The sequence below is a fragment of the Mixophyes fleayi genome, chromosome 2, assembly GCF_038048845.1.
Source record: "Mixophyes fleayi isolate aMixFle1 chromosome 2, aMixFle1.hap1, whole genome shotgun sequence".
NCBI classification, from domain to species: domain Eukaryota; kingdom Metazoa; phylum Chordata; class Amphibia; order Anura; family Limnodynastidae; genus Mixophyes; species Mixophyes fleayi.
The window spans coordinates 29,351,384-29,363,144 of NC_134403.1; positions in this window are offsets into that span (position 1 = coordinate 29,351,384).

The window sequence follows — 11,761 nt, forward strand, 5'->3', positions numbered from 1 at the left end:
CTCCCAGGGTCTATCTTCCAGACCTAGCGGAGGCAGCACATGGTCTGGCTCAGCTGGGTACAGAAGGTATGTGCAAGCTGGTAAGAGTATATTGGGGTGCACCAGACGTTTCCTCTCAAGCTAGTAGGAAGGCAACGTCCTGTCTTGATTGAGAGAATGTCAGGAAGATGATACCAATAGAGCCATCCCATATCCTTCCTGCAGATGGGTTTTTCTCCAGGTAAAACAAATTCACTTCATCCAATTACCACCTTGCAGGATCCTCAAGTATACACTGGTGCACCAATGAAATATGTCTGGGTAAAGGTGTATTGAAATGTGTCTAATGTATAACTGTCTCATACTCAAAGCTTTTGTTATTCAATGTGATAGCCCTAGAGTTATAATAGGTGATAGGGGTATTCATGTTATTGATAATAAATGTATAATGTATGAGTAATGGTAACAGATTACATACTTTTGATTAGCCACAAACCAGTGTGAACATAAAGTAACGGTACTAGTTAGAACTAATTGAATAGAATGAGGGTTGGAAATTGATTGAAGTGGCTGGCAGCATTGGCTACTAGTCCTCCCCACTATTAAGATCACTCCTGAGCTGCCTCCTAACCTGTCAACTTTTGAAATGTTTTTGACTTTTCTTGTGATGAGTTTGTAACTGAGAGACTGGTCTAGCCCTTGAGAGTAGAGGTAAATAGTGCGGCAGCAACCGAGAACGTTCAAAACACTGTCTCCTGAAAAGTTACTCTAACTGTCAGGATGTTGGACCGGGAGAGTAAGTTGTGGAACAGTAATTTTCTAGGTTCAGGTTATTTGACAGATGGGTACCAAGTGTAGGCTACCAGCATCATGACTTCAAGGGTAGCAGAGACACACTGGTATCCATTCCACCCACTGCAGAGGAGCCAACACCCAGAGAAGGGTACAAGGGCACTCATGAATCTGTTCTGGGAGGCCTCGAATGCAGTTAGTAGCACCTGAGCCAAAGACTAAGACAGTTGTCCAGCATATAGTTGTAGTTTTTCCTGTTTTGTGTTTCTCTCATTTCATTCTCTTTTCTGAACATTCAATTCTTTTAACTGTGGACAGGTGATAGAGGCTGGTTCAGGTAATGATATTGAGGAGTTGGGGATAAAGGAGAAGTTGGTAGCACAATCGGTCCAGCCAATTACTCTATTTAATTCAGGGGTAAAGGAAAATGTGGAAACCTTGGAGCTTGGAGAAAGTGCGAGGTCCTATTGTCTGAGTAGTATTACGTCCGTAAGTACGTTGACCCCATAGTTGAAGAGAGGTACATCCAGCGATGCCAGTCCAGTAATATTCAGAATTGAGCAGGTATCCTTGAAAATTATTATCATTCTAGGTTGGGTAAGGTTTTAGACCAAAGTAAGTGCTGGATGTGCTCTCACGTGCCTCAGTGATTATATCAAGTAGGACTAGTTCTGTTTCCACTAAATATTCCTGAGGTACCCGAAATATGGGTGGGAGGTCACTAGGGGACAAGTGCGACACCTAGGTCCCTTAGTCTGGAGTCTCCCAATATTTGACAAGCCGACCACTGTTTCACGTACAAAGAAACTTGAGTATTGGGAGACTGGGAAGAACAAATGGACAATAGCCCGCCCCACAACTGTTGATGAAAAGAACTGATGACATTATTAGAGTGTATATACTAACGCAAGCTGAAGGAGATTGTATATGACAATTTTGATAGACATAGGATGATGTTATTGATGAACATATACTATCTAAATGTTGTCTGAGATAAAAGACTTGCTTTGGACAAATGAACCTGTTAGTCATGAAGAACTGTAGTAGAGTATTCTGTACAACTGATACATGTTCTATTGTACTTTGTACCCTTCCAAATAATGTATTACATGTTTTATTGTACCCTTGAAGGGCATACCAAAGGTTATCTCCAAGTTCCAGAGGTATACAGTAAAAGAAAAAATTGTTTTGAAGATTAAGACCCTCTATTATGCTACAGACAGTGTGGTCATACACCAAGGGGGACTTACATTACAGAGCAATGAAACGTGGTACTGAGATCCTGCATATAAAATCTTTAAGGTGATAGTTTATTATACTATCAAAGGGTGGAACTGTCGAAGGGAGCGGCGGTATGTATGTTTTTCGCTTTGGTATCGGCTTTATTGTACTGAACTGTATTATAATTATGTATTGAACTGCTAAATTTTGTATCTGCTAAATAAATTACTTTGTGCTTTGGAAACACAAATCGCTTAGACAATGCTTGTTGAAAAACGATAGAATTACTTTAATAATATATATATATATTTTTCATATCTTGTATCCTTCACAATATTTCTATGTATTAACAATTCTTTCTTTTAAAGAAAATAAAGCTTTTAATTCACTTTTTTGTACTAACAGAGGAACTTGAAACTTAAATCAAATTATCAAGGCACGTATTTAGGGTTAGCGTCCGCTCGGATTCAGCAAGGCTGGGATCTTAATATCCGTGTGCTTTTAAAAGCGGGGGCAGGTCTGCTGTGCTTCACTGCACCGGGCGCAGCAGGATACGTCCAATACCATGTGGATTATAAATTTGCAAAGGAATGCACAGGAAAATGAAAAAAAAAAAGCTTGCATTATTGCTACTTGATAAAGGTATTAATGTTAAAACAGTAAAAAAAAAAAAAAAAAAGTGTTTTTTGCTATTTTTTCCTCCGTGAAATACATTTATTAAAATGTTGTTAATGGCTACTGAGCATAAAATACATTTTTACAGTTGTGACTGCGAACACATGTTATAGTATACATACGAGACTGTCATCACTACTGATCAGGACTTAGACTAGCGCTTTAGCTGGAGCAAGAGATACGGCAGAAAAACAAGTAACTTTCAGACACTCAGAGTTGGATACGGACGTGGCTGTGTGTGCTTGTGTTTAGCACACTCCTACTGTATAGTCACTACAGCAAAGCGCCTCTTCATCGCCCAGTTCACTCCCCAAAATCGTAGGTTGTAGTAAGTGTTCTTTGAGCACGGAACAGGGCTGCATTCATGGAGATTCTGACGATTCTGGTCATGCGCAGAGTGATTTTGCATATAATACGCTCAAAATCTGCAGATATGTGCCTTGATGAATCAGGCCCCCTGTCACTCACCGGAGTGTGAGTGCCTCCACTCTGGTATGTGGTTCTCCTTCTTTCCCGCTTACAGCTGTGTTGAACCGCGGCCGTCCGCCATCCTGTCGCACTGCGCATGCACAGGTCCCTTTAACAACTACACCTGACCACTAATGTGATTGATGGATCAATCACCTCACCCTACTTAAGGCACCTGCAGCCTTAGGTAGTTGCCTGATCTTGGAGTCTCATTCCCAGTGATTCTCTATTGGTGTTCCAGTGAGCTACTCGTGTCTGCAGTTTCCAAGCTGCTTCCAGCTCTGCTCGTGTCTGCAGTTTCCAAGCTGCTTCCAGCTCTACTCATCGGCGGTTCCCATACCCGCTACAGCATTACTACTCAGCTGATCGTCTGCAGTTTCCAAGCTGCTTTCTGCTCTACTCACCAGCGGTTCCCATACCCGCTACAGCGTGTCTACTCAGCTGATCGTCTGCAGTTTCCAAGCTGCTTCCTGCTCTACTCACCGGCGGTTCCCATACCCGCTACAGCGTGTCTACTCCGCTGATCGCTTCTTCAGCTTCCCAGCTGATTCCTGCTCTACTTGGTATGCATAACCACTATTGACTATTATTGTTTACTTGCATACCTATTGAACTATACGTGACTACTGCACTAAGGTACAGTTACCTATGATGAACTGTCTATGCTACATTGCCTGTTTATCCGGACAAGCTTCTCACTCAGCCGCGGTATGCTCTCATCATATTGACTTTGTTGTTACTTGCATATCCGCGCTGACCCGCTTCTCCACGCTGCAGAGCCAGCTACTATATTGACAGACTATTCATTGTACTTACCTACTTGTGTTATACAAAACTCCTTTCTACTCGCGCTGTTTCCACACAGCTACAGTTTGCCATTTCCACACCACTCTCCTGCACCTGGACAAGTCCTCATTCCTCCTCACAGCAGTGGTACAACTTGCTACACGCAGACCACTGACTTCCCTGCTACTTACCAGCACCTGGACAAGTCCTCCTATCACAGCAGTGGTACAACTTGCTATACGCAGACCACTGACTCTCCTGCTACCTACCTACACCTGGACATTCCTCATCACAGCGGTGGTACAACTTGCTATACGCAGACCACCGACTACCCCGCTACCTACCTGCACCAGTACAACTCTTCCTATCACAGCGGTGGTACAACTTGCTATACGCAGACCACCGACTACCCTACTACCTTCCTGCACCAGGACAACCTCCTCATCACTACAGTGGTACAACTTGCTGTACGCAGACCACTGACTCCTCCATGAGCTACCTTCACCTACTCACGTCCTCTCATCTCGTCTGAAGCTATATATCGCTTCTTCTCTACAGTTCCAAGTCGTTGACCTTCCACCATCAACAGCTGCAAGTCATTGACTTCATAAGACATTCTCTACTTTCCTGCTGTTATCATCATTCCAATCATTCACCTAACTGCCCTGAGGTCCGTGGTCAACACCGCCCCTCTGTCAGTTATAACATCAGGTGAAACTCGGGTATAAACTAATTGTGCCCGTGACACCCCCTATATTGTGACATGTCAAGGAACATGCTATGTAGAACTACTATCACTGTGACATCAGGGCAACCTTGACACCTCATACTGCCGCTGCATCCCAGCTAGTGACAGGCAGAGGTCATTGGATGGACAGTGGTATGAATGAATAGAATTAGACATTTTGAAAAGTAAATAGACATAGTTGTCCTGCACCCATGCTACAAAAATTCAAAGAATTTGGAAACACAATACCATTGCCAAAACGTTCATTGGTAGTCAAGGGCAGGGCTTACCTACCTTGTTTTCTTTATATCATCATCATCAGCTCTTTATATAGCGCCACTAATGCCGAAGTGAGGTACAGACACACACAGACCGAGAGAGAGTAAGGTCAATTCAATAGCAGCATTATATATACTCTGTGCCGTAATGCATTTATGTGGGAGGGAGGGCGGAACATTCATTGCCCCGCAGTAAGTTTTGTCCAACCCAGATGTAACGGGGACTGCCCGAGACTTGTAGTAGAGGCGGTCCTCAAGAAGGGGTTTACTTACTCTGACGCCAGGGCACACAGGAAGCCTCGCACTGCTGATGCGTTATTGACAGGCAGTCGGGGCACGCAGCTGTAATTAAATTATTGCTGTCTCTTGAATGGACGTGGGGACATGCTTTTGACCCCATTTCTTCTATCTCTGTGCTACTGATTCCTGCTCATAAGCTTTTACTACATTGAGTTAAGTTCTGGTGGCATCTGAGTACCTGTGAGTGCGTCCAACTCTACGGGAAAGGCGGCTGCTGTAGGTGAAGACCTCTCCTGCTAGTTCTAAAAGCTTATGACAATTACTAGGAAGCTGTAACATCATAAAGGATTATATCCTGGGACTGGTGACGTAAAGTAGTCTGACCTTCCACTGTTTGGTTTTGCTATTAGTTGTTAGCTGACTCGCATTGCTCTCTCCTTCACCATTTTTGTTTAAATAAAAACTGTGACCTTTTGCCAAATTTACATTGCTGTCTCTGTGGTTATTTATTTACTCAATTACAATAATAGAAAGTCTGAACATACAAAGGAGGTTTGGATGCAATGAAAGGGATATATCAACACTATTGAGTTTTTTTTTTTTTTTATTGAATCAGAGAAAGCAAATGCAATGAGGGCAAAGTTACAAAATGCTCATTAAGACTGTTCGCTGCAGACTTTGACCAAAATTGGTGAAAATTTGGACTGGGATCACAACAGATCTTCTCTCCCACAAACTACAGCAGCCCCTCCCTGGATCTTGTTCTTTCTCACCAGTGTCATATCGTTGACTCCTCCTTCCCTCTCTCTGACCATCATCTGCTATCATATAGCTTTTCTCTACTCTCAGCACACTATTCAATATTTTAATAGATACAGGTATCACAGGACATGCTCTACACTGCTCTCAATATGAAATATATACCACCCGTTTAGTAGGATTTGATGTGTTATAATCTGAAACAAAATTGAGCTGTTTTGTTACTTTGAGACTCAGAGGTCCAGAGAGGAGCAGAAGACATGGAGCTTCATTGTATATTTTTGTCATAGGTTTTGCATAAACTCTGATTTAGACATGACACTCATTTCTATGGATATTCCAGGACCTACTGGTGTCACAATGGATCTATTGAAACTGACCCTTTGGAGTGATCAAAGCGCAACAGTGATTCTGGCACAAATTTGGGACATCACCCAAAGGGATTCACTCAAACACATTTTAGAACCAAAGGGATACAGAGATAAAATATTTTAACATTCTGATATTAAAATTGCACCGACATACATTTCCTCACTTGTCTCAAAATATCTCCCTACTCTACACCTCCATTCTGCACAAGATCTACGTCTCTCCTCCACTCTCATCACATCCTCTCATTCTCGGTAACAGGATTTTTTCCGGGCTGCACCCACTTTGTGGAATTCCCTCCCATGCACAATTAAAGATGTGCACCGCCACTTTTAGTGTTTTGTGTTTTGTGTTTTGGGTTCTGATTAGCTTAAGGTTTTGGGTTCTGATTTGTTTTGCCAAAACACCCGACTCAAGGTTTTGGTTCTGATTTAGGGTTTTGGGTTCTGATTTTTTTTTAAAAAAGCATAAAAAGTGCAAAAAAACATTTTTTTTTTTTTGTTTTTCACTCCTACGCTATTATTAACCTCAATAACATTCAATAACAATCATTTCCACTAATTTCCAGTCTATTCTAAACACCTCACACCTCACAATATTGTTTTAAGGCTAAAAGGTTGCACCAAGGTAGTTGGATGTCTAAGCTAAGCGACACAAGTGGGCGGCACAAACACGTGGCCCATCTAGTAGTGGCACTGCAGTGGCAGACAGGATGGCAGTTTGAAAAACTAGGCCCCAAAGAGCACATAATGCCAAAACAAGAGGTGCAAGATGGAATTGTCCTTGGGCCCTCCCACCCACCCTTATATTGTTGAAATAGGACATGCGCACTTTACCAAACCAATCATTTCATCCACAGGGCCTGCAAAACTGTGGCTGAAATGATTGGTTTGTTTGGACCCCCACAAAACGAGCTGGCAAAGAAAAAAAAGAGGTGCAAGATGGAATTGTCCTTGGGGCCTCCCACCCACCCTTATGTTGTTGAAATAGGACATGCACACTTTAACAAACCAATCATTTCAGCGACAGGGCCTACCAAACGACTGTGGCTGAAATGATTGGTTTGTTTTGGCCCCCACACAAAAAAAGCTATTCATCTCTCCCTGTACAAACTAAACTGGCCTTACTGAGGCAAGATGTTGTCCTCATCCTCTGATTCCTCGGCCCCTTCAGTGTGTACTTCCTCATCCTCACACATTATCAATTCGTCCCCACTGGACTCCACAATCACAGGTCCCTCTGTAGTCTCTGGAGGCCAGTGCTGGTCTTGATTCAAGAATTGATAATTCATTTGTATGAACATCATCTTCTCAACGTTCTGCAAAAGCAACCTCCTTCGCCGCTCACTGACCAGGTTCCCCGCTGCACTAAAAACTCTTTCCGAGTACACACTGGAGGGGCGACAACTCAGGTAAAATAGAGCCAGCTTGTACATGGGCTTCCAAACTGCCTTTTTTTCCTGCCAGTAAGAATATGGACTGTCTGACATGTCTACTTGGATGGTGTCAGCAAAGTAATCCTCCACCATTTTTTCAATTGTGACAGCATCCAATGCAGCGACAGTAGACATGTCTGCAATGGTTGGCAAGTCCTTCAGTCCGGACCAGATGTTGTCTGCATCCCCGCCAGCGGGTCGTTTCGTAAATCTCAGCTTTTTCCTCGTAGCCACAGGTGTGGAAGAAAATGAAGAAGGAGCTGTTGGCATGTCACGGTCCTCTTCAGAGGACAATCTCCTGACCAGCAGGTCTTTGCACCGCTGTAGACTTGTGTCCGCCGGAAACAGAGATAAAACATACGCTTTAAACCGAGGATCGAGCACGGTGGCCAGAATGTATTCCTCTGACTTTAAAAGAGTGACCAGCCTCGGATCCTGGCAAAGCGTACGAAGGGCTTCATCCACAAGAGCTACATGCTTGGTGGAATCGCAATGCTTTAACAGCTCCTCCCTCACTTTCTCCAGCTGCTTCTGCAACAGCCTGATCAGGGGAATGACCTGACTCAAGCTGGAAGTGTCGGAACTGACTTCTCGTGTGGCAAGTTCAAACGGCTGGAGAACCTTGCACAACACGGAAATCAGTCTCCACTGCGCTTGACTCAGGCGCATCCCCACTCCTTTGCCTATGTCGTAGGTGGCAGTGGAGGCTTGAATTGCCTTTTGCTGCTCCTCCATCCTCTGCAGCATATAGAGATGGAGTTCCAGCGCGTCACAACCTCTTGTTTGAGGTGATGGCAGGACAGGTTCAGACTTTTTTTATGTTGCTCGAGTCTGCGGTAGGCAGTGGCAGAATGCCGTAAGTGTCCAGCAATTTTGCGGGCCACCGCAAGCATATCCTGCACACCCCTGTCACTCTTCAGGTAATGCTGCACCACCAAATTTATTGTGTGGGCAAAACATGGCACGTGCTGGAAATTGCCCATATGTAATGCCCGCACAATGTTACTGGCGTTGTCCGACACCACAAATCCCCAGGAGAGTGTAAGTGGGGTAAGCCACTGCAAAATGATTTCTCTCAGTTTTTTTAAGAGGTTGTCAGTGCTGTGCCTCTTACTGAAACCAGTGATACACAACGTTGCCTGCCTTGGAACGAGCAGGCGTTTGGGAGATGCTGCTACTGATGCAGCTGCTGCTGTTGCTGCGGAACTCGATGCATCTACCCAGTGGGCTGTTACAGTCATATAGTCCTTCGTTTGCCCTGAACCACTTGTCCACATGTCCGTGGTTAAGTGGACAGTGGGTACATTTTTCAGAGCACTGAGGACACTTTTTCGTACTTCTCTGTACATCTTTGGTATCGCCTGCCTAGTGAAGTGGAATCTTGACGGGATTTGGTACCGGGGACACAATACCTCCATCAACCGTCTAAATCCCACTCCACTAATGGCGGACACCGGACGCACGTCTAACACCAACATAGCTGTTATTGATGCAGTTATCCGCTTTGCCATAGGATGACTAGTGTCGTACTTGGTGCTCATGGCAAACGACTGTTGTACGGTCAATTGCTTTGTGAAAGACGTAGCGGTCTTACGACTTCCCCTCTGGGAAGATGACCGAATACCAGCAGCAACAGCAACAGCGGCAGTAGTAGGCGTAGCGCTGCAGGATCCTCCGTAAGAATCCCGGATTGAAGAGGACTCAGTCATGCCGGTGACATGGCCTACAGGACTATCTCTGATCGAGATCGTGTCGGAAATTGACGAGAAAGGTGTTGCTGGTGTGTATACATCAGGACCAAGGGATTTAGGTGTCCCTGGACTGCTGAGGGTCCTAGCCACAGTTCCTGAACTAAACACTGAATTATGAAAGTTATTCAGGTGACATATAAGGGATGATGTCCCTAGGTGGCCAAGATCCTTACCCCTGCTTATTTGAGCTTTACATATGGTACATATGGCCATACATTTGTTGTCCGGATTGGGATAGAAATAATTCCAGACCGAAGAGGTGGATTTCTTGGTCTTCTGGCCAGACATGATGATGGGCTTTTTCTTCCCATGGACAACAACTGTTTCCCCCCCTGCTGGCTCATTTAAGATAACCACATCAGCATCCTCCTCGTCAAGTTCCTCCTCAGCGCCAGCTACATCAATATCCTCCTCCCGGTGTACAACATTGACACCTTCATTATCCAAATCTGGATCTACACTGTGGGTGATCCTTCCAGCATATGCAGAGGGCGTGCTGCAAATGGTACCTCTTCCCGTACAGTGATGGGAAGGCCAGGCTTCGCAACCACCAACACCCTTGGACTCGCCTTGGGGATTTTTGATGTCATCTGTTTAGAAGGCAGAGTTGTTTGCTGTGTTGTTGATGACAGCTTAACTCTCTTAATTTTTTTTGAGGGGGGGAGGAGGAGGGCTTAGATCCTTGGGTGAAGCTGAACCACTAGTCCTGAACATGGGCCAGGGCCTAAGCCGTTCCTTGCCACTCCGTGTCATAAATGGCATATTGGCAAGTTTACGTTTCTCCTCAGATGTTTTTAATTTCCTTTTTTTGCTAATTTTAGTGAACTTTGGGTTTTTGGATTTTACATGCCCTCTACTAGGAGATTGGGCATCGGCCTTGGCAGACGACGTTGATGGCATTTCATCGTCTATGTCATGACCAGTGGCAGCAGCTTCAGCATTAGGAGGAAGTGGGTCTTGATCTTTCCCTACTTTATCCTCCAAATTTTTGTAGTCCATTATACTTTAATCTGTGGTACTAATATTTCTGGACTGCAGGAACAGTGAACGTAGGTAAATATTGCAGTACTAATATTTCTGGACTGCAAGAACAGTGAAGGTATTTAAATTTTGCAGTACAAATATTTCTGGACTGCAAGAACAGTGAACGTAGGTAAATATTGCAGTACTAATATTTCTGGACTGCAAGAATATATTGCACTAGAATTTTTTTTATACTTTTTCAATTTTTTATTTTTTTTAATTATTTTTGTATAATTTTTTTTAATTATTTTTGTATAATTTTTTAGTTATTTTTTTTATTTTTTTTTATGATTTTTTTAAATTTTTAAAATAACTATGGACTTAGCAGAACAAAGCACAGGACACAGCACCACTGAACTCAGCAGGACAGAGCACAGGACAAAAGCACCACTGGACTCAGCAGGACAGAGCACAGGACAAAAGCACCACTGGACTGATCAGCAGGACAGAGCACAGGACAAACTAACCACTGGATTAAGCAGGACAGAGTGACAGGACACAGGACACAGGAGCACCACTACAAACTACAACCTCCCTCTTCCCTGATCTGAGCCCGAATGAAGATGGCGGCCGCAAGCGGCGAATTTATGCAATCCGAGTCTCGCGAGATCCGACGTGAGACTTGGACGTCATAGCCTCGGTTTGATTTTTTTTGGCCGCCGGAAATACCCGAACAGTGCTCGGATCCCATCGGATCAGCACTGTTCGGGTGGGCTCGGATTAGCGCAATCTGAGCCCGCTCATCTCTATGCACAATAAGACTTTCCTTTAGTCTTCAAACCTTCAAGCGTTCACTGAATACCTACCTCTTTAGACAAGGTTATGATATTCCTCAACCACCATCTTAATTTCCCTAGATTACCCTATTACCATCCTCTACACTGCTAATGCAAGACAACAACCCTCTGACCAACATTGCAACACACACATCTCACTCAATACTTTTACCTTTGCGTTCTAGATGGTCCATTGTGCAATATGATGTAGCACATGCCCCTGTGTTTCTAACTCCCATTGTCCTATAGATTGTAAGCTTGCGAGCAGGGTTCTCTTACCTCTCTGTCTGTATGTATTACCCAGTATTGTCTTATCAATGTTTGCTCCCAATTGTAAAGCGCTACGGAATTTGCTGGCGCTATATAAATAAATGTTGATGATGATGATATAAACAGAAATGATAAGAATACTTGAGGCATAATGGTTGTCATACAATATTGCAATAAGTGAATATTGGCAAGAATGTAGTTATATGGGAAAT